The sequence below is a fragment of the Canis aureus genome, chromosome 27 (assembly GCF_053574225.1).
Source record: "Canis aureus isolate CA01 chromosome 27, VMU_Caureus_v.1.0, whole genome shotgun sequence".
NCBI lineage: Eukaryota > Metazoa > Chordata > Mammalia > Carnivora > Canidae > Canis > Canis aureus.
The window spans coordinates 30,499,174-30,521,463 of NC_135637.1; the positions used below are offsets into that span (position 1 = coordinate 30,499,174).

Here is a 22,290-nt window from a genome sequence, read left to right on the forward strand (position 1 = left end):
GGAGAGTCACTCTCAACAATGCCTCTAGCAGAGGACACTATCCATACTGGATCCAGGAAGAGATTGGCCAAGTCTAGGCCATTTATTTATAATAAAAACAATAAGTACTGATTTCTCAGGCTCCCTTCATGGGAACAAGTCTGACTTGACCATCTGCTAGTGCCCAGCCTGAGGACGAGGATGAGTACCCCTGGGGGCTACACTATAGTGGTGCTGGGTCCAGTGAGAGACCCAGATGATGAAGGGAGACATACACTTTGTTTCATCCACTGTGGATACAAATATCATGTGATTAATGACATCGCATGGCCAAACACCTGAGCCCAGAGCAGTATAAATGCAGACTGGCCATGGGGAGATGGGCATTGGGAAGGGTCTGGACTGATTTCCATCCCTGTGTGAGTCCTAACATTGAGTAAGTGTATGAGTGACTCAGGAGGAATTAGTTCACAAAAACCCAAATTTAGGTATTTTGTATTATAAAATGTCTGTTGAATCAGAACTATAGATGGAGGCTAAATACATTTCTTCAAGGACAAAAAAGAACATTAAAAAAATCTTCCTTTACAGCTAAGAAATGAAAAATGGAAAAATCCTCATTTTGTATTCTCTTAATATTTACTTTACTAGATGGCATTTCAGTGTAATGCAACTGTGTTGCATATTTTAAAAAAGTAATGATAATGTGTTGAAAAAAAAAAAAGGGACACCACCTTGGCTCAGCGGTTGAACTCCTGCCTTCCACCCTGGGCTTGATCCTGGAGTCCTGGGATCAATTCCGATGTCGGGCTCCCGGCATGGAGCCTGTTTCTCCCTCTGCCTGTGTCCCTGCCTCTCTCTGTGTGTCTCTCTTGAATGAATAAATAAAAATTTTGAAATAAATAAATAAATAAATAAATAGTGATAATTATAAGCCTTTTTGGAAAAAATTATTCTTTCCTAATATCCTCATTTAAACTGTATCCTACCGGGATCCCTGGGTGGCGCATCGGTTTGGCGCCTGCCTTTGGCCCAGGGCGCGATCCTGGAGACCCAGGATTGAATCCCACATCGGGCTCCCGGTGCATGGAGCCTGCTTCTCCCTCTGTCTATGTCTCTGCCTCTCTCTCTCTCTCTCTCTCTCTATCATAAATAAATAAATACATAAATAAAAAAGGTTAAAAAATAAAAATAAATAAAATAAATAAATAAACTGTATCCTACCAAAGAACATATGTTGAAATTGTAGATCTCAGGACTTTAGGATATGACCTTCTATGGAAAAGGGGTGCTGCAGTTATAACTGGTCCAGATGCGGTGATGAAGGGGGTGGGGTGACCTCCTAATTCAATTGATTCTTGTGCTTGTAACATGACAGTCAGATGGAGTCAAGGAGGCATCCGTGGGAGGGTGGAGACAGAGATTGTGGTTCTGCAGCTGCAGACAGGGAACCCCAAAAATTGTCTTCAAATTTCTTACAGTTATGGAGAGGCAAGAAGGACTCCTCTGCAGGTTCCAAACAGATCATGGCCACACCCTACAGACTGTGGAGTTGTGTATGAACAGCAGAAATGCACTCTTACTGTTTTTAAGTCACCGATTCTGTGGTGCTTTATTATGGCAGCCCTAGAAAAAACAAAGTGTATCTAAGAACCAATACATAGATCTAGGAAATGTCACTAATAAGTGGATTACAAATGAACAATGAAATTATTTCTTAATTATAAAATTGGAAGATATTGAGTTTGACTTTATCCACTGAAATTGTCTGCTGAAATAGGAAATCTCATACTTTGATGATGAGAGTATAAATTGGTCAATCAATTTTGGAACATAAATCTTTTTTTTTTAAGATTTTATTAATTTATTCATGAGAGACCCAGAGAAAGAGGCAGAGAGAGGGAGAAGCAGGCTCCATGCAGGGAGCCCGATGTGGGACTTGATCCCGGGTCTCCAGGATCAGGCCCTGGGCTAAAGGCGGTGCTAAACCGCTGAGCCACCGGGCTGCCCGGATAATAAATCTTAAATGCTTATCAAATATTAAATATAATAAAAATTTAAAAAAAAATGGGATCCCTGGGTGGCGCAGCGGTTTAGCGCCTGCCTTTTGCCCGGGGCGCGATCCTGGAGACCCGGGATCGAATCCCACGTCAGGCTCCCGGTGCATGGAGCCTGCTTCTCCCTCTGCCTGTGTCTCTGCCTCTCTCTCTCTCTCACTGTGTGCCTATCATAAATAAATAAAAATTTAAAAAAAAATTAAATATATATATGACCTGCATCAGTGTTACAAATTTTTGAAATTAATTCTTATGAAAATTATCTAGCTAATATACTCCAAGATAAATGTACAGGTACATCTAGTTAAGACATGTTACAATAACAAATAATTGAAACCAAAATGAATATTCTTCTGTGGAAAAGTTGTGAAATTATGGTAAATTATCCTATGAATTAATGATGAACTATGAATCAAAAGGAGAGCATCCTAATGCTTTTTAAGCATCCTAATGCTTGTCAAAAATCAGTGATTAGCGGACCCCTGAGTGGCTCAGCAGTTTAGCGCCTGCCTTCAGCTCAGGACATGATCCTGTGGTCCCAGGATCGATTCCCACTTCAGGATCCCTGCTCTAGCCTGCTTCTCCTTCTGCCTGTGTCCCTGCCTCTCTCTCTGTTTCTCTCTCATGAATAAATAAATGAAATCTTTAAAAATATAGTTGATTTTATTTATTTATTTATTTATTTATTTATTTATTTATTTTTTAATTTATGATAGTCACAGAGAGAGAGAGAGAGACAGAGAGGCGGAGACATAGGCAGAGGGAGAAGCAGGCCCCATGCACCGGGAGCCCGATGTGGGATTTGATCCCGGGTCTCCAGGATCGCGCCCTGGGCCAAAGGCAGGCGCCAAACCACTGCGCAACCCAGGGATCCCTAGTTGATTTTATTTTTATTTTTTATTTTATGAGGGGGGCACTTGATGGGATGAGCACTGGGTGTTATTCTATATGTTGGCAAATTGAACATCAATAAAAAATAAAGTAAAAAAATAAAAAATAAAATAAAATATATTTTAAAAAATTCAGTGATTATGTTGTATAAGGAGCAATGGAACTACAGCAAAAACAAAATTATGTTATGTAATATATACTGTTTGTGTATGTGTGGGAGTGTGTCTATATATATTATGAGAGCACATCTTCGAAACTCTTATCAGTCATCTCTTCAGGAAGTAAGTGGCAGTGGAACTAAGGGTGCACTGGTATCACATTAATTTTTGTAAAGGATTTATTTATTTATTTATTTATTTATTTATTTATTTATTTATGATAATGAGTCAGTAAGAGAGTATGAGCAGTGAGATGATAAGAGGGAGAGGGAGAAGCAGACTCCTTACTGAGCAAAGAGCCCAGTGCAAGGCTCTGTCCTGGATTTCTGAGATCATAATCTGAACAGAAGGCAGACACTTAACCAACTGAGCCACCCAGCTCCTAATTTCAATTTTATAGACCATTTACAGCAATGTTTATTTATTTATTTATTTATTTATTTATTTATTTACTTAGTTGTTTATTAAAGATTTTATCTCTTTAAAAAAGAGAGACAGAGAGAGAGAGAGAGAGGCAGACAGACAGAGGGAGAAGCAGGCTCCATGCAGGAAGACCGACATGGGACTGGATCCCGGGACTCCAGGATCACACCCTGGGCTGAAGGCGGCACTAAACCACTGAGCCACGCAGGCTGCCCAAGAGTAATGTAATTTTATATCAAACTTTGTACTGAGCAAATTACAGAAGTAGACCAAAAATATCTTAAACGTCTCAACAAGTCATTATAAAATAAATCATGTAAAGGTAATATCCAGGAATAAATGAGAACCCACAGAAGTAACCAAAGGAAAAAGTACATGTCATCCCTCAAAGCATGATATTCTTGTTGCAAAGACAGAGATCAAAGCCAACACATGCATCATGGAGGCTGGTGAACCTAGCAGGAGACCCTGACAACAAGAGCAATAACCAAGTAAGTCAGCCTATAAGGGTAACCCAAGGAGAATTATTACCAAGGTTGAACCAATGGGCTTCTCTAGAGACTTTAAATCTTGAGCTTACTTCAAGTGCATTAAATCCCAGTAATGATACCAGGGACAAGGCAGATGTAAACTCCAGTGTCCGGAAAACCTGAAACATACTGAGACATAAATATTCCAGTAAGCTATTCAATTGAGGGAATCGATGCCCTGCAAAAATGAATGGCTCAACCCCACAGAGCTGACCTGCTCATTGTACTGTCCTGGGTGGTGACATCAGAGGTCCACCTGCAAAGGTCAGAGGCCCTTCCAGGAGGTCTGGGAAGGTTAATTCAGGCTGGGGGACATGGTGTCTGAGGCCAGCAGGGGGCGCAACTGGGCTGCTCCTGGGAGTTAGGGTCTGGGTGAGGAAGACCAGGAAAATCTGACTGGCTCCTGCACATCAGAGGAAGCAAGTGGCCACCTCACTGGGTGACTTTCCTGAACTTATGGCCTTGGAGCCACAAGAGCTCTCAGCTCTGAATCACACAGACCTCATAATTTGTCCTCTAGTACAGCATGGAGTAACCTGTCCAGACATGATTTCACGGAATGATAGATGGACAGGACAATCATACAATACAATCAATCATCAGCAGAACACAAAGGGGAATGGCGTTCAAAATGATCCATGAGCATCACCTGTTCACACAATGTCATCTTCATTTCTGATAAAGAAACATCCCTGTTCAGCTCCCTGGGGACTACTGCAGACTGGGTCCATGATTAACTGAGAGGAGACCACTGCCCCTACCTCTGTCACAGGGGCTCTGAGATTTCCGGTGTCCTTACTGTTGGAAGGGGCACTACTATGACCCTCCAAGGACAGAAGAGGGAATGTCACTGGGGAGGGAAGAAAATGTTCCAGGGATGGGTTAGGTTTGAGGTGAGGTAGATGTGGGGCCAGGAGGTGAGAACACACCCATCTCCTCATTCAGCTCTCAGGCTTTTCAGAGAAGAACCTTGGGACAGAGGTCTCTAGAGACAGTATGGTGATCATTTGCTGAAAGATGTCCTCCTGACACCCAGTGTCTCAGGACACCCTGCAGTCACTTGTGTGTGTGAAGTCCCAGTTTCTGCTCATTTCAAAGTCTCCTAGGGGACATGCTGGTGACTCTTGGGCAGGGAGAGAGAGAAAGCTGATTTGCATGAAATGCTTTCTTAACCTCATAGGACAGGAGACATGAAAAGGTCCAGGGACACCCCATTCCATCCCAGGAGTCTAAAGAGGCTGTAGTCTGTGAGGGTTCCCACCATGGCCTGGACAGTGTTTCTTCTTGGGCTCCTTGCCTATGGCTCAGGTCAGGGAAAAGACTTTGCATCTGTGGGGAACACTTAAAACACAGACTCATGCGACCCTTGTCTCCCATATCAACACCTTTCTCTCCTCTTGATTTTAGGAGCAGATTGTCAGACTGTGGTCACCCAGGATCCGTCACTCTCAGTGTCTCCAGGAGGGACAGTCACATTCACATGTGGCCTCAGCTCTGGGTCAGTCTCTAAAAGTAACTACCTCAGCTGGTACCAGCAGACCAAAAGCCGGGCTCCTTGCATGCTTATCTACAGCACAAGCAGCCACACCTCTAGTGTCCCTGATTGCTTCTCTGGATCCGTCTCTGGGAACAAAGTCGCCATCACCATCACAGGAGCCCAGCCTGAGGATGAGACTAACTATTATTGTTCACTGCATATGGGTAGTACATTTACACAGTGATTTAAATCCATGGGGAGGTGCAGCCAAAACCTCCTCATGGGCTCAGAAAAGCTCAGCTTTAAAGGCAGGAGAGAAAGTGAGATGGGGAAAGAGTCAACACCACCATGGGAAGTGAAGCTCCCTGACCCCATTCTCCTGTTCAGTGGTTCATGAAATGAACCCCATTTCTCTCTCCCAGGGTGTGTCCATCTCTCCAATGTGACCTTCCAAGACTGCTTCCTTGCTCCCTCTCTGTCTAAAATGTTGAGGAGTGGGGCTTCCTTTCCATTATACTTAAACAAATACTGAGCCTCAATCAATGGTTTTCCTTTTTTTGATCGACAGTTTTCAATATGGTCTATTAAACATAGAGCCTTGGTAGGGATCCCTGGGTGGCGCAATGGTTTGGCGCCTGCCTTTGGCCCAGGGCGCGATCCTGGAGACCCGGGATCGAGTCCCACAACGGGCTCCTGGTGCATGGAGCCTGCTTCTCCCTCTGCCTGTCTCTCTGCCTCTCTCTCTCTCTGTGACTATCATAAAAAAAATAAAAAAAAATAAACATAGAGCCTTGGTAGATCTCATTTTATTCACTAATTTGATGATGAGGATCAAATTAATATTTTCATCATGTGGAGCTTGATAAAACTATAATTCTCCATTTTATGATTCTAAATCAGAAACCATTCTCATTGTTCATAGATGTATATTTAACAAGCATTCCAAGATACTCGTATGCAAGTTAGTGTTAAGTGTCTATTATTGTATTAATCTGAAATTAGTTCTGAAAATATCCCCTTACATGTAAAGAGAGTAACATCTTCTAACTTAATCATTCCCACATCCCACTAACGATCCAAGAACACTGAGAAACAGATTCAAAATTGCAATCTATTTGCGGTCACAACAGCCTGCTTTGGAGCAGTGTATGCTGTGACATGAAGAGGTGAGGGACAACACGTGACCAGTAGATGTCAATGTGTAATTCAGCCTGGAGACTGTACGATTTGAGCATCATGGTTCCTGATGACCATGGGCTCTCAAGGAAATATCAAGAGACATAGGATAGCGTAATTATTATATGTCAGATGGCTCCTTCTAAATAATGTTGTGCAACACTTGACATTATACTTGGATGATTTCTGTTTATTTTGCTTTAAAATACATTATATTTATTAAATATTACTAAAATAATCTCATTGTAATAAAATTAGCATTTTAGTTCTTTTTACATCAACAATGATATAGGGGGCACCTGGGTGGGACATTTGGTTAAAAATCTGTTTTCAGCTCAGATCATGATCTTGGTGTCCTGGGATTGAGCCCCACATCCAGCTCCCTGCTCAGCTGTGAGCCTGCTTCTCCCTTCGCCTATGCCTGGCTCTCCTCCTGATTGTGTGCACTCTCTAAAGTCAGAGATCACTCTGTCAAATACATAAATAAAATATTTAAAATAAAAAACAAAAGAAACCATGATATTAAAGGTAAATGAAAATTACAATCAAATAAAGTGGAGCCACAGACATAATTTATGCACTGTAGATTATGTTTAAGGAATGAGGAATCACTTTGTTTAACTCATACTCACCAGTACTTATACCAAGTTATTTGTTCATATCTGCTGCTGCCATCCTTGCCACAAAGGTAACTCCAGGTTCAAAGGCTTTTCTAGAGAATCCCTTCAAACATTTAAGGAGGAAATAATGAGAATACTACAGAGAAGCAGGAAGGAATGAACAACTTTGAGTATACATTATAAAGCTTATTTTCCTCATTTATTATACCCAGACTCAAATTTCAAAATAAAGGATATTAAAAATCCATAAGCTTCATGAAGATAGGAACAGAAATATAATGAAATATTTGCAAATGCAAAGTGACAGATTATCAAGAGTGGTCATTTTAGACATTTAATTTGTGTAACATTTAAAATCAATCAACTTGTCAGGTATCCTGCTCAGGAGAGAGCCTGCTTCACCCCTCCCGATCTGTCTCTCTCTTACTATCCCAATTCTCTCTCTTACATAAATAGATAAATAAATAAATAAATAAATAAATAAATAAATAAATAAATAAATCTTTTATAAAGATATAAAAGAAAATCAGGGCAACCCGGGTGGCTCAGCGGTTTAGCACCGCCTTCAGCTCCAGGATCCTGGAGATCCTGGATTGAGTCCCATGTCAGGCTCCCTGCATGGAGCCTGCTTCTCCCTCTGACTGTGTCTCTGCCTCTCTCTCTTTCTGTGTATCTCTCATGAATAAATAAATGAAATCTTAAAAACAGGAAAACAGTAAATGTAATACATTTTATAAGAGAATAAATTAAAAGATATGGCCATCTAAATAAATGCATCATGACTCATCTGAAACATTCATCCTAAAGTTGTCTGAGGGAAGAAAGTGATCATGGTCATATATCTTTTACCTCAGGTCCTTATGAGTCTAGATATTTTGTGACTATTTGCACATATACCAAAGTTGTTTGGGGCCCATTGAGAACATGATCTGCACGCCTATCCCAGGCATGTGGAAACAACGATAAACCTTCACACTCATCTTCCAATTGAAGGAAAGCAAAGAGTACAAAACTACAAGTGAAAATAATTGGGTACACTTGATGGGATGAGCACTGGGTGTTATTGCTATATGTTGGCAAATTGAACTCCAATAAAAAGAAATTAAAAAAAGAAAGAAAGGGATCCCTGGGTGGCGCAGCGGTTTGGTGCCTGCCTTTGGCCCAGGGCGCGATCCTGGAGATCCGGGATTGAGTCCCACGTTGGGGTCCTGGTACATGGAGCCTGCTTCTCCCTCTGCCTGTGTCTCTGCCTCTCTGTCTCTCTCTGTGACTATCATAAATAAATAAAAATATAAAAAAAAGAAAGAAAATAATTGGGTACAATATAAACAGTGTGTGAAGAACTCCTGATTCCTACCCAAGTTGGACAGAAGGTAAGCTATTCCTTCCTGTTGGATTCAAAGAAGGTAGCCATGTCCAGGGACTGAGCTCTGGCGCTGTGCATGTGACACAATCTCTGGACAGAGAAATTAAGTGTTGCATTGACATACATTGTAGAACACCCAGTAGGTACCACATCCCACAGAATTGCTGGTTTTGGAGAAAGGAAGAAAAAAAGAGAAAACAAAACAAAACCTAAAAAATGTAGGGTTTAAGACAATAGTATGAAGCAAATGGTGGGTATTTGTCATTTCTAATGGCTGAGTAATATTCCATTGTATACATAAAGGGAGAAGAAATGTGTGGGAAATATCAGAAAGGGAGACAGAACATAAAGACTCCTAACTATGGGAAACGAACTAGGGGTGGTGGAAGGGGAGGAGGGCGGGGGTGGGGGTGAATGGGTGATGGGCACTGAGGGGGGCACTTGATGGGATGAGCACTGGGTGTTATTCTGTATGTTGGTAAATTGAACACCAATAAAAATTAAATTTATTATTTAAAAAAAGACAATAGTATGATACGTGAAACATGTAGTGTGTGTAGTAAAGGAGAGACAAAAGGAGGAAACCCAAGATTTTGTTTTTGAAGTTTTTGTTGGGATTCCTGAGTGGCTCGGTGGATGAGCATCTGTCTTTGTCTCAGGGCATGATCCTTGGGCCCTTGGATCCAGTCCCACATGGTGCACCCTGCAGGGACACTGCTTCTCCCTCTTTCTGCGTCCTACCTCTCTTTTCGTGTTTCTCAGGGTGCAGGTGAGTCTGGCTTTAGTACCTGGAGACACAGAGAAGGGGGTGGCTGGGTAGCAGAGGCTGGGACAGGGTACCTACAAACACGGACATGCATGAGTGATAGAGCATTTTTGCCAGAAAGTTCTCAGTTGTGGGGGCTGTTAACATCTTGGAAGCTCCCCCAGAAGTCAGATTTTGTCTCTACCTGACCAAAGAGACAGGAACAGGAGGAGGACAGGTATCTACTCCATGTTGCTGAAGACCCTGCCACCACAGTGAGAATCGCTTGTCCCAGGAGTGTCATATCTCACTGCTGACCCAGAGAAATGAAAGTGCTTGTTATGCAACTTTGCACCTTCTGCCCGACTCTCAGACTCTACTTGATTAGTGATTCAAGATCAGAGGTAGGACCTGAGGACAAGAAGGCTGAACAGGTCTGCTCGGAGTGGGAAACAGGGATGGGTGGAGGGATCAGCTGTGGGAACCCCCACAGGACACTGCCCAGGAGCTGCTGCCAGGCCCTGAGGACACCAGGCTGCTGGGGTCTCAGCCTCTGACCAGCCCTGAGGTCCAGGGGCCTTCCCCAGCTGGGAGGGTCCCCCTGCAGGGCCCAGGGGATGCACAGTGCCACCTGCTGGTTACATGTCCCACTCAGGGTCCTCAGTGTCCTGAGGTTAATATCCAGAGTTGTGTCACCAGCACTCACCTGTGACCTGAAAGACTCTGTGAAGCAGCCTGTGGGGTCTGATGCAAGTAACATCGATACACTGTGGTTGAGAGCTTCCCACATGGAGGGAACAGTCATCCAGCTATAATCACCCCTGTGACTGTGGGAATGTCTACAAAATAAAAGTCATGCAAAAGACTGAGCCTATCCCACCTGTGGGACATTTTGGGAGCTCCTCAGAGGAGTGCCTTTCAAGTTCATCTCAAGAGAGGAGTAACCGTGTCCTGCACAAAGAGTCATAGAAGAGAAAATCAAAGCAGGGCATAAGGATACTCAAACCAGGATGGAAGGCAGTGATTTCACAGAAGCAACAGCACCTGGTGACATTTGGGTCACCTCCCCGGTGAGATCCCCTCATTTGGGGATCTCCTCCCTGGATGGGAGGGCAGAGAGAACAGGGCAGGACTGAAGATAACAAGTTGTCAAGGCAGAGCAACTTAGGAACACGTCAGGTGGGGATGCAAGCAGCTGTGCTCCCAGGAGCCACTCAGGGCTGTGCAGCAGGAGGAAGGCTGGGAGAGAAGGGGGAAGAGGACTGTGTGAACCAGGGTCTCTACTATGACAGGCCCCTGAGAGGGTGCTGCTTTCAGTGCAGGGGAGCCTCAGGTAGGGAGAGGCTTCTCTGTGCATGAAAGAGTAGAAGATCTGGGGAAGGAGCACAAACACTGAATTCCTAGCTCAGAAGTGGGGGCCCCAGACCTTGAGCAGCAGGAGCAATGCCCATGGCCCGAGGCTGGTGTGCAGGCCTGGTGAGCAGGCCCCAGGGTGGGTGTGATCGGGCAGGGGGGACAGTAGCCTGGGACAGACCCAGAGCCTCCTCCCTGGGTGCAGCAGGGGGACAGGAGTCCTGGAGGCAGTGTCCCTGGAAGCCCATGGGAATGTGCAGGCAAGGCTGAGGGTAGTGAGCATTTGTTAGGGGGATGTTTGCAGATCTTCACACCCCAGGGGGAGGAGAATTCAGGGAAGAGCATGAGCTGAATGTCCAAGGTCAGGCTGCAGTACTTGGGACAGTGGGCACAATGAAGTGGGGGTGGAGACGAACCCCAACCTCTGCACCCACCTGCACATCCCCAGGACCTCAGGCACAGGGAGGCAGAGCTGGGGGCTCTCTCATCCCTTCCGCACCTGGCAGGAGAATATATCCTGGTCAACAATTCTGCCCCAAATTCCTCTCCCTGATTTTGGTCATGGAGGGGTCCTGGAGGATCCTCCTGAGCTGTGGGGGCCTGGAGCTTACAGCAGGTGGGCCCTGGACCTAGACACACGCAGGATCTGCCTTCTAGGGCCAGCACCCCATGGACCCCAGAGGAAGAGCCCCAGTCCCCTGCTGCCCCAGCCTGGGTACCCCCTGACTGATGAGAGGACAGGAACCCAGAGCAGAGCCCCCTGCCTCCCGTGCTCTGGGTCTTGATCCCTTCTGCATGGAAGACAGGCCATAACCAAGTCACACCCAGCCTTCCTGAGGCTGCACTCATGAACCCAAATGGCTCAGAGTCCCCTGCTGTGGCTCCTCCCTGGGGACTGTCTCCAACTGTCCCCACTCTCCACTGCTTCTCCAGGATAAGAGTGAGGCTCAGGGTCAGCACGATCCCTAGGGCAGGGAGCACATGGACAAGGACATCAGGGATGCTGCCCCCATGGACTCCACTATGGGTCCCTGAAGCCTGGTCTCTCTCTGTCTCTGTGTCTCACCCCAGCTCCTTCTCTGTCAGCGGAGCCTCTGTCCACACTCCTGGTGGGGAGGCCACAGGCTCGCTCTGTCTCTACGATCTCCTCTGTCTGTGGCCCCAGGTGTGTGCTATAATTACAGGTTTATAGATGACCAAGCTCTATTTTTCAAAGTTTCCTGTGTTGTAGCTGAAGCACCTCTTGCAGTCATCACCAGATCCACAAGGGCAGATCCGACCTTGACATTGGTTATGGAGAGGCTGAGACCCTCACTACACAAGACCTTCTGTTCCTGAAGGGACAACGCTGGATCGCACCCTCTGTGACCACGGAGGTCGTGGTTCAATTCCAGGCACGGCTCTGACACATCACAATGCCTGACCACCCCGCCCTGGGGACACACTCTGACATCTGGACTAAGGGGCTCATGTGAAGTTTCTTTGCTCCCTTTTCTAACTGCCTGTTCAAACTCCCTCAGAACCCCTCCCTCCTGTCCTCCCCCTTTCAAGGACAGGGGGTCACACCTCCTTGAGCAGTGGGTGGGATGATGTCACCCTGTCAGCTCCATCATGGATCCCAGACTCCTAGATGACCTTCTCTGTCTGTACAAAGGTGCTGTCGCTCTGGGGTAGAGTTTACTGAGCTGTGACAACACAGCAGTGGTGTGGCCGCCCTCAATGGGCCCTGTAGGAGAGTGACATCACCAGGAATGCAGTCACCTCACACAATCACCCTCCTCCTTCCTCCCCCTGCTGTCAATACCTGGCCTCCTTAGGACCTCTAGATTCCCACCTCTTCCAAAATACATTGAGATTCCAATGATGTGAAGTGTAGCCTGTGGTATGTTCTTCCAAAGAAATGTGCAGTTAATACTTATGCATATTTTAGGACTTGAGAACTTATTTTCTTTAAATATTGACTAATATCACCCTCTATTAATATACATCATGTTTGAGGACATCTTCATTACATCAAGTCTGATCATTTTATAAACAGCTGGTATAAAAATCAATGTGTAAATTTTTTTTATGCTTTCAGGGTTGCTGGTTATGCATAAAGTTTCCATAAACAAGCACATGGTGGTTTTTCTCTGGAAAGCTTTTTTTTATACCTTTTATAATTTTGATTGTGGCATTGATTTATGGTATCCATGCAATCAACAAATAATAAGGAAAACTAGTCATTTGGTTGAAGCTAAGGCAATAATGATCCCAGCTGCAAAAAGATGTGACATGTGCATCAGCAGAACAGGGATGGGGCTGAAGGACCATGATAGCTTCATGACCTAAGGGCGTTTCATTTACTGAGAAATCAGAAGATGAAAAGTGAATGTACACTAGCCTAAAAGAACCTGTCCCTGATCCTGAGGACAAAACTGTCTCTTTCATTTGACACCTTCTGTGTACAATGGGCTACTCTGAGTGACTCTGAGGTCAGAGACGTGAAGGAGTCTCCATTCCCAGGAGGGTCCCCCAGATGCACCTGGGCCTAGGGTATCAACTGAAGAATGACCAGAAACCCAGGGGGAGCCTAAGCAGGCAGCTGCTGGGGTGCTCACTCACTTTGCAGATGGGTAAGTGGGTCTTTGTCTCACTTCCCCACAGACCTGGAGCACTGTGAGAGCACTGAGACTGCTGTCCCAGGATGAGCAGTAATAATCAGCCTCATCCTCAGCCTGGAACCCAGAGATTGTCAGAGTGGCTGTGCTGCCTGACCTGGAGCCAGAGAATCGACTGGGGACCCCTGAGGGTCGGTTACTACTACCATATATGAGGGTTCTTGGGCGTGTTCCCAGGAGCTGTTGGTACCAGATCACATAACCTCTACCGACGTTGGAGCTGCTTCCAGTGCAGGAGATGGTGACCCTCTGGCCCTGGGACCTGAACACTGAGGGAGGCTGAGTCAGCACAGACTGGGCCCAGAACCCTGCAAGAGGCAGAGACACAGAGAGGGTGATGCTGGATACAAGAGGAAGATGCAGGACCCCACATGCCCTCCAAGAGCCCCTCCTCTGTCCCACATCCAATCACCTGTGCAGTGAGCCAGGAGGGTGAGGAGGAGAGGGGACCAGCCCATGGTGGAGGTCATCACTGATCCTGTCTTCAGTGGCCCCTCAGCTGAGCAGAGCCTCCCCTCGTCTCTCCCTTCCCCTCTTCATCCTCTGAGAGAGGGAGGGGCCCTCCCATACAAATGAGACCCCAGATCTCTGACCCCTCCCTGGCCCTGGGTCAGGTCCCTCTGCTTAGGATGTCAGGGGGGTAAGTAGGGGAGGGGCTATGTGGGGCTGGGGTGTGGTTAGGGAGGTCCCAACTGTGAGACCTGAGAAGAGGCCACAGTCAGTGCTAGGTGGTGTTCCCAGCTCTGATCAAGCCTGACACCTCATAAATATGCCTCAATCACCTTCTGGCATCCTGACACCACCTCACCCTGCATGACCTGGGGATCAGTTGGCCATAGGACTCAGGTCCTGTCCCCAGATCTCTACCCACTCTCCTCCTATGATCAGGACATGTGTCCACGCACATGGTCTCCCACCTTGCAGCATAGATTTTAGGCTACACTCTCATTTCTCTGTGTGAGGGACGCCTGGGTGGCTCACTGGTTAAGCGTCCGTCTTTGTCTCAGGTCATGATCCTGGAGTCCTGGGATCAAGTCCCACAACCGGCTTCCTGCAGGGAGCCTGCTGCTCCATCTCCCTATTTCTCTGCACTTGTAGTTGGATGAATGTTCTTTTTTAGAAATCCTTCCCAAATACACTGATTAAGTCTCACTGACGATGTCACTGTGAAGATGTAGGTGGAATCACTAGGACATTGTTTTCAGATCTGTGTGGACTGCATGGGGAATAACGATGGAAGTTGCAGTTAAAACCTCAGTGCAGTTGCACCTGGTGGCTCAGTGATTGAGCATCTGCCAATGGCTCAGGTCATGATTCTAGGGTCTTGGGATCGAGACCTACATCAGGTTCCCTGAGGGGACCGTGCTTCACCCTCTGACTGTGTCTCTGCCTCTCTCTCTCTATGTGTCTAATGAATAAGTAAATAAAATGTTTTTTTAAAAAGGAATGACTTTAGCTTTCATTTAAATAGACATTTAAAAACATTTTATAAAATCATTTGTCTCTTTTTTTAACCTTATATCATGCGTCTGATCGTGCAGGTAGGAAAGCCTGAAGTAGTGCCCATGAGCCCCCATGAGGACCCAGTTGTATGAACTTTACAGCCATCTGAATGGGGAATTCGCAAATATAGACCAGCTTCTATGATGAGCAATTCAGGGTCCAACTACAATCTGGGGTGGGCACAGCTGGGGCCTGGGTCCAGCATGTCAGGACAGAGCAATTACTCATTCCATTCAGCCATGCATGAGTAGGAGAATAATGTTCTTTTTGTTTGTTTGTTTATTTATTTATTGGAGTTCGATTTGCCAACATATACACCCAGTGCTCATCCCAACAAGTGCCCCCCTCAGTGCCTGTCACCCAATCACCCCTATCCCCCACCCACCTCCCTTTCCACTACCCCTTGTTCATATCCCAGAGTTAGGAGTCTCTCATGTTTTGTCATCCTCACTGATATTTTCACTCATTTTCTCTCCTTTCCCTTTATTGCCTTTCACTAATTTTTATATTCCCCAAATGAATGAGACCGTATAATATTTGTCCTTCTCTGATTGAATTATTTCACTCAGCATAATGAAGATCTATTGGCAAAAGCCACCTGGACCCAGAGTTTCTATCATAGGTCACCTGTGAGTGGTGGAGAGTGGAGATGAAGGAACCATGTCCCTGAGGTCACAGACTCTGTGGTCCTGACTTGGAAAGATTATTTAGCAGAGGTCCAGCCTAGCTTACGTGTCCCTGTTGAGACTCAGGGAGTGACAGCCCAGCCCTGAGAGCATAGGGAGTGTGAGTCCCACATCCCCAGGGTCCTTGATCTCCGGTGGAGCAGCCCTGAGGCTGGGGTCCCAGAATCAACGTACTGATCAGCCTCAGGTGCCGATTGGATCCCAGAAATGGTGAGGGGCAGAGCTACCCGTGGGGACGGAGACTCTCCCTAGGAATCCTGAGGATCAGCTTTGTCCCAAGGAACAGGTATTCAGAGCACATCCTGGCTACCCAGGTCACAGCACCTCAGTAACTTGAGTTCCCTGTTACTAGGGATTGTGTCTTCTGGAGATTGTGACACCAAGGACAGCAGGTGAGCACAGATTAGTCTAACATTTGAATGGATGGAGAAGCCCAAAAACACGGGAGATTGCCCTTTATCTCAGGTCCTGGTACCCAGATTTCAAGGCCTGTGTCTCAAAGCCCTTCTCCCTGACAGAGGATTGATCCAGGCAGTGAGGACTCAAATGAGAACAGCTCTGAATCAGACGTGCAGGTGCTGCCGAGTGACACAAACAGGAAGGAGAATGTAGGGTGTCACATGCAGCCCCAATTTCTGGTCATTCTTCCCCACACATGGACCCTAGGGACTGGCAACTTCAGCAAGTTCATTTCTGATTTTCTCTGAAATCCTGAGGTGGAGACAGAGTTCAGACCTGTAGAACCGGAGGGAGAGACAAGCCTGAGGGACAGGAGCGCAGAGGGGAGAAGAGGAGGGAGGGGGTGGGGATGTTGTCAGGGAGAGTCTGCAGGAGCTTGTCCAAATTCACGTGTGTCTGGTTCAGAGAGAGGAGACTGTCCAGGACCAGGTTATTGACAGTGCATCAGCCATGGGTACATCAGGAGTGACAAAGGTCACACTTCATGGAATGAGATGATAGAACTGACTGTGGATGAATATTTGCTGGGCAGCAAGTTCAGTTGCAGAAACAGTATTTATCCCTGTCCATCTTCTCCAGACCCCAAGGGGGTGTGCAGCTGGACTCTGACCTCTCTTTTCTTCCTGTCTTCCTCGGATGTCCTATGATGTGTCACCTTGCAGGCATATCCTTAGTTTTTCTCTTTCATCTTCTGAAACATGACCTTTGGGGCAGCTGGGTGCCTCAGTGATTGAGCATCTGTCTGTGGCTCAGATTGTGATCCCAGGTCCAGGGATGGAGTCCTGCATCAGGTTCCCTGCAGGGAACCTGTTTCTCCCTCTGCCTATGTCTCTGCCTCTCTCTCCATGTCGCTCATAAATAAATAAATAAAAAGAATATTAAAAAGAACCCAGACCTTCCTACATATATGTGCCCCTGCATGTATCTCTGGGTAAGATTCTCTGAAAAGTAGCTCCGGACCATGTCTGTGGGTCCAGAGGTCTTTGTCTCACATCCTCCGTATCTGAGACGCTGTGAGTATTGGGAGCTGTTCCCACTGCCATGGTCTGTAGCACAGTGACAGTCAGCCTCATTCTCAGGCTGCAGCCCAGAGATGAGCAGGAGCCCTGCATTGGCCAAGGTGTCCTTGGAGCCAGAGAAGAGGCTGGGGACCCCAGGGCCCTGGTGAGTCTCAGTAGACCATCAGCAGGTACTCAGGAGGCTTCCTGGCTGCTGGAACCAGCATATGGCCACCGCTGCAGCTGCTGCTCAGGGTGCAGGTGAGTCTGGCTGTTGTTCCCAGGGATGCAGAGAGGGAGGGTGGCTGGGTCAGCACAGGCTGGGACGGGAAACCTGCAGACACATTCACGGGTGATCGATCAGGGGCCAGACTGAATTTCCTCAAACCTCTAAGCTAGACCAGCTAACGTAGGCTGACAGTGGCTCTGTGTCCCTGAGGTCAGTCCTGACCTGTGCACTGACAGAGTAGAAAGAACATTAAAGATCTGGTCCCCTCTGTGGCCTGGGCTGCCCCAGATCTCCTCGTCTCCCCCCTCTGCCACAGGAGAGCCTGTCCTTGCACATGGGCTCCACCCACTAACTGCCCAGCCCCTCCCTGGGCCCTGATCCTGGAGCTCTGCTCACACCACACACTGAGGAGGATGGAGGTGGCTTCAGCCCTGGGGAGAGCCCTGGATGGAAGCACCTGCTGGGACCACACACAGGTCCTCAGAGGAGACTACCAGGCCAGAGGGGACACAGATGATGAGTCCCCATCAGGAAGCTCATAACCCAGTTCTCAGGCCCAGGCACCCTGAGTGAAGGGTCCTCACTGAGCAGCCCTGTAGGGACCACAGGGCGGTCCCTCAGCGCCCCCTCCTTGTTACAGGACACACACCTCAGCAAGGCCCAAAGCCCTGAGAGCCCAGCTGGTTTCCAGGCTCACCAGTTCCCTCCCCATTGACGTGTCCAGGTCAGATTCTCAGAAGCGGTTCCATCTCTGGGGAATTAGAAGCATGAGTTCCACATGTTCTCACAGAAATGTATTTGTGTTTTAAACTCCCGTTTTTGTTTATTTTTGTGTATTTTTTACTGGAGTTTTGGATTGACTTACTTCACTCAGCATAATACCCTCCAGTTCCATCCACGTTGAAGCCAATGGTGAGTAATTGTCATATCTAATGGCTGAGGAATATTCCATTGTATACATAAACCACATCTTCTTTATCCATTCAACTTTCAATGGACACCAAGGCTCCTTCCACAGTTTGACTATTGTGGACATTGCTGCTAGAATCATCGGGGTGCAGGTGTGCCAGCGTTTCATTGCATCTGTATCTTTGGGGTAAATCTCCAACAGTGCAATTGCTGGGTCATAGGGCAGATCTATTTTTAACTCTTTGAGGAACCTCCACACGGCTTTCCAGAGTGGCTGCACCATTTCACATTCCCCCAACAGTGCAAGAGTGTTCCCTTTTCTCCGCATCCTCTCCAACATTTGTGGTTTCCTGCCTTGTTAATTTTCCCAATTCTCACTGGTGTGAGGTGGTATCTCATTGTGGTTTTGATTTGTATTTCCCTGAAGGCAAGTGATGCAGAGCATTTTCTCATGTGCATGTTGGCCATGTCTATGTCTTCCTCTGTGAGAGGAAAGTTTTCAGCTATGATTTGTTCAAATACATATTTTGGACCTCTGTCCCTTTCGGCACCCTCAGGAACCCAAATTAAACGTAGGTTTTTCTTCCTCAGGTTGTCATTTATTTCCCTTAATCTATCCTCATGATCTTAAAATTGTTTGTCTTTTTTTCCTCAGTTTCCCTCTGCCATCAACTTGTCTTCTATGTCATTCCCTCGTTCTTCCACCTCGTTAACCCTTGTGGTTAGGACTTCTCGTTTGGATTGTATCTCATTCAATTGATTTTTAATTTCTGCCTGATTAGATCTAAATTCTGCAGTGATGAAGTCTCTTGAGTCCTTTATGCTTTTTTTCTAGAGCCACCAGTAGCTTTATAATAGTGCTTATGAATTGGCTTTCTGACATTGAATAGTAATCCAGATTTTGTAACTCTGTGGGAGAGAAGACTGTTTCTGATTCTTTCTTTTGAGGTGAGGATTTCCTTCTAGTCATTTTGCTCCGTGCAGAGTGGCCAAAACCAAGTTGTATTGGGAAAAGGAGAAATGGAGAGGAGAGAAAGAAGGAAAGAAAGGAGAAAAAAATAAAAGATAAAGGAAGAAAAAAAAGGAAAAAAAGAATAAAAAGAAAAAGGAAAAAAGGGTGGGGGAAGCAAACAAAGAAATCAAAAAGCAAAAAGAAAACAAAACAAAACATTGGGGCGTACCTTCTGATTCTTTATACTTTAAGTCCCTTGACTTCCCCTGGAACTTGTCCGTCTAGTTGGTCTTCTGGGGAAGGGGCCTATTGTGCTGATTTTCAGGTGTTAGCCCTTGGGGAGCTCCTCTCCCCCTGCCTGGTGAAGCGCTCAGTGGGTGTTGTTTACCCCGTGAGGCCCAAGGAGGAACAACCCCAGTGGCAGCGGCCAGGTCTGAAAACCTGTATACAGCCCCTGCAGTAACTCCGGAGCAGTCAATCTGCAGGGTCTGGAGGCTCCGGGGTGGGCTGCTGAAATGCCCAGCTCTGGGCAGGAGCATCCTTGCTGTCCTGGGCCCTCCTGGCCTCTGCCTGTCCCGGGGGCGGCCAGATCCTGGGCTGTGTCCCGGCGCCCAGTGCTCCCAGGCCTGCACTTTTGGATTCGCGCCCCTGGTGGTGCAGCCCCCTCCGCGGAGCCACTGCCTGAGCCCCTCAGAGCTGCTCCCGCCCCGCAGCACCCTCCACGGAGCCGCCGCCCCAGCCCCTCTGAGCTGCTCTGGTCCTGCCGTGGGCGCTGCAGCCCTTAGGGAGCTTGGCGCACTTTCCCGGGGCGCAGGTGTCTGTTAATGTCCCAGGGAGCCTGAGGGCATCCCCGCCCTCCTGCAGCCCTGCTCTAACTCCTTTAGAGCGCCTTTTTGCCCGCGAAGGTTGTTGTAGCTCCTGCTTCTCTGGGAGGGAGCTTTCCTGTCCTGAGGACACTCGCCCCAGCCTTATCCCGGCTCCTCGCGGGGCCCCTCCCCCTTGGAGGCCTTTTGTTTCTTTAATTCTTTTTTCCCCGTCTTCCTACCTTGACAGGAGCGTGAACTCTTCTCACTGTAGCATTCCAGCTGTTCTGTCTTTAAATCTCAGGCTGAATTCGTAGATTTTCAGGATGATTTGAAGGGTATCTAGGTAATTTAGTGGGGACAGGTGATTTGGGGACCCTACTCTTCCGCCGTCTTGCCCCTCCCTCCGATAATAGGGTTTTTTATTAAGAAAAACAGAATTGACATCCAGGACAGGAAGGTATGGGAAAACCACAGGCAAGTCCAGAGAAGAAAAGATAAGAGAGTTCTTTTATAGAGCAAAGGGTGATTGACTGTGGGAGGGCTGTTATTGATAAAAGGTCCATGGGAGTAAATTGAAATATGGCTTGGCATCGGTTGAGTTGTTACAATTTCTTATTGGCTGGGATGTTGCCAGGGGAGGAAATCTTTCTCTTACTGAGGTAGTAAGGCAGTGACTACAGTAGTGTAGACTTGCAAGGTCTGTCTTCAGGTGGGTCTGCAATTGAGGGTTGTGGGCACAAGTGCCCCCTACTGGTTTCAGAACTCCCATTCAAAGAGATTTTCCTTTTATTAATTTTCACAGACACTGCCATATCAGGACCCTCTCTGAGAGTGAGACTCAACAGAATCATGGGCAGGCCTAAAGGATCCTGGTACCTAGAAATGAGACCTAGTGAGGTCGAGGCACTAACTAGCTCACTCTCAAGGTTTGGGTCGTGGTGAGGTGTGTGCCCTGGCCAGCAGTGGGGGGGCTGTGGGGCTGCTTGTGGTCCCTAAGCAGCTCATTAGTGAGAAGCATTCAAAGGATCCTGGGCCTTGGGGCCTGGCACAGTGCTCCCTGATGGGACTCAGCAGCTGTGTCCCCTCTGGACTGACACAGTCCCCTGAGCAGGTACCTGTGTGTAGTCTCAGTGGGTTCTTCCTCCCAAGAGCTCTCCACAGGGCTGAAGCCACCTACATCCTCCTCAGTGAGTGTTGTGAGCTGATCTAGCACCAGGGGCTGAACAGTCACCGGATGGAGCCCATTTTCATGGACAGCCCCTCCTGTGGCAGAGGGTGAAGGAAAAATGGAGCCTGGGGCAGCCTAGACCACTGCAGGGACCTTGGGGACGTATCATCATGGCCTGGACTCCAGTCCTCTTTGTGCTCCACTCTCATTGCACAGGTAGGGACGGGCTTACCTCAGAGACCAGCCTGCATCGCGCCTGTGGTTCAGAGCCTAGATATAATTTACTCTGAATCTAGCTAATATTTATGTGTGTCTGTGTCTACAGGTTCCCTGTCACAGGCTGTGAGGACACACTCCTCCTTCCTCTCTGCACCTTAGGGATCATCAACCAGACTCACCTGCATCCTTCCCAGGGCCTGAATGTTGGCAGGTACTGAACATACTGGACAAGGAGAATCAAGGAGGCATCAGGAGTTCCCTCAGATCCAGATAAGTGCCAGGGCACAGGGTTCTCAGCCACTTCTATGGATCTAATGATGCCTCAGGCAATGCAGGTCTCCTGCTCATGTCTGGGCTGCAGCCTGAGGACGAGGCTGACTATGACTATGCTGCACATTGTGGGGTGGGAGCAGCTCCCGATACTCACAGGGTCTCAGATAGGGAGGACATGAGACAAATCCTCAGGACCCAAGGATCTTGTCTCTGAGCCTCCTTTCAGAGCTTTCTCTCCAAGAAAATTGCCTGGAGAGACAAAGCAGGGTGGTCTCTTCTGCACTATGATCCATCATTCCACAGGAAAGAGAAACAGTCCTGTGATGCATATGAAGTAAGAAAACTGGGACATCCCAGGAGACACAGGCAGATGAGGTATCAGCATCTAGTGGCACATCGCCACTCAGTGTGGAGAAGAAGAACAGGGACAACTACTGTTTGCAACTGACCATGTGGATCCAAACAGTGTTGCACAATCAGCTCTATCATCTCATCCCATAAACTGTGACCCTGCGTCACTACTGATGTATCCACAGTTGAGACATTGACCTTAACCCTGGTCACAGACACAGTCTCCTCTCTCTAAACCAGCTCTGTGTTCAGATCCTCCATATTGGACCAGATCCTGCAGATTCTCCCTGCCAAAATCCCCA

General features: G+C 47.3%; 1 long non-coding RNA gene across 1 annotated transcript; it reads right to left on the reverse strand.

Moving 5' to 3' along the window:
* Positions 1 to 9,117: 9,117 nt before the first annotated feature.
* Positions 9,118 to 12,124, reverse strand: LOC144299546 (uncharacterized). The gene is made up of 3 exons (XR_013366243.1): positions 11,842 to 12,124; positions 11,210 to 11,274; positions 9,118 to 10,661 (listed from the first exon to the last, which is right to left on the reverse strand). It is a non-coding gene; the product is annotated as an uncharacterized LOC144299546 (long non-coding RNA).
* Positions 12,125 to 22,290: the final 10,166 nt, after the last annotated feature.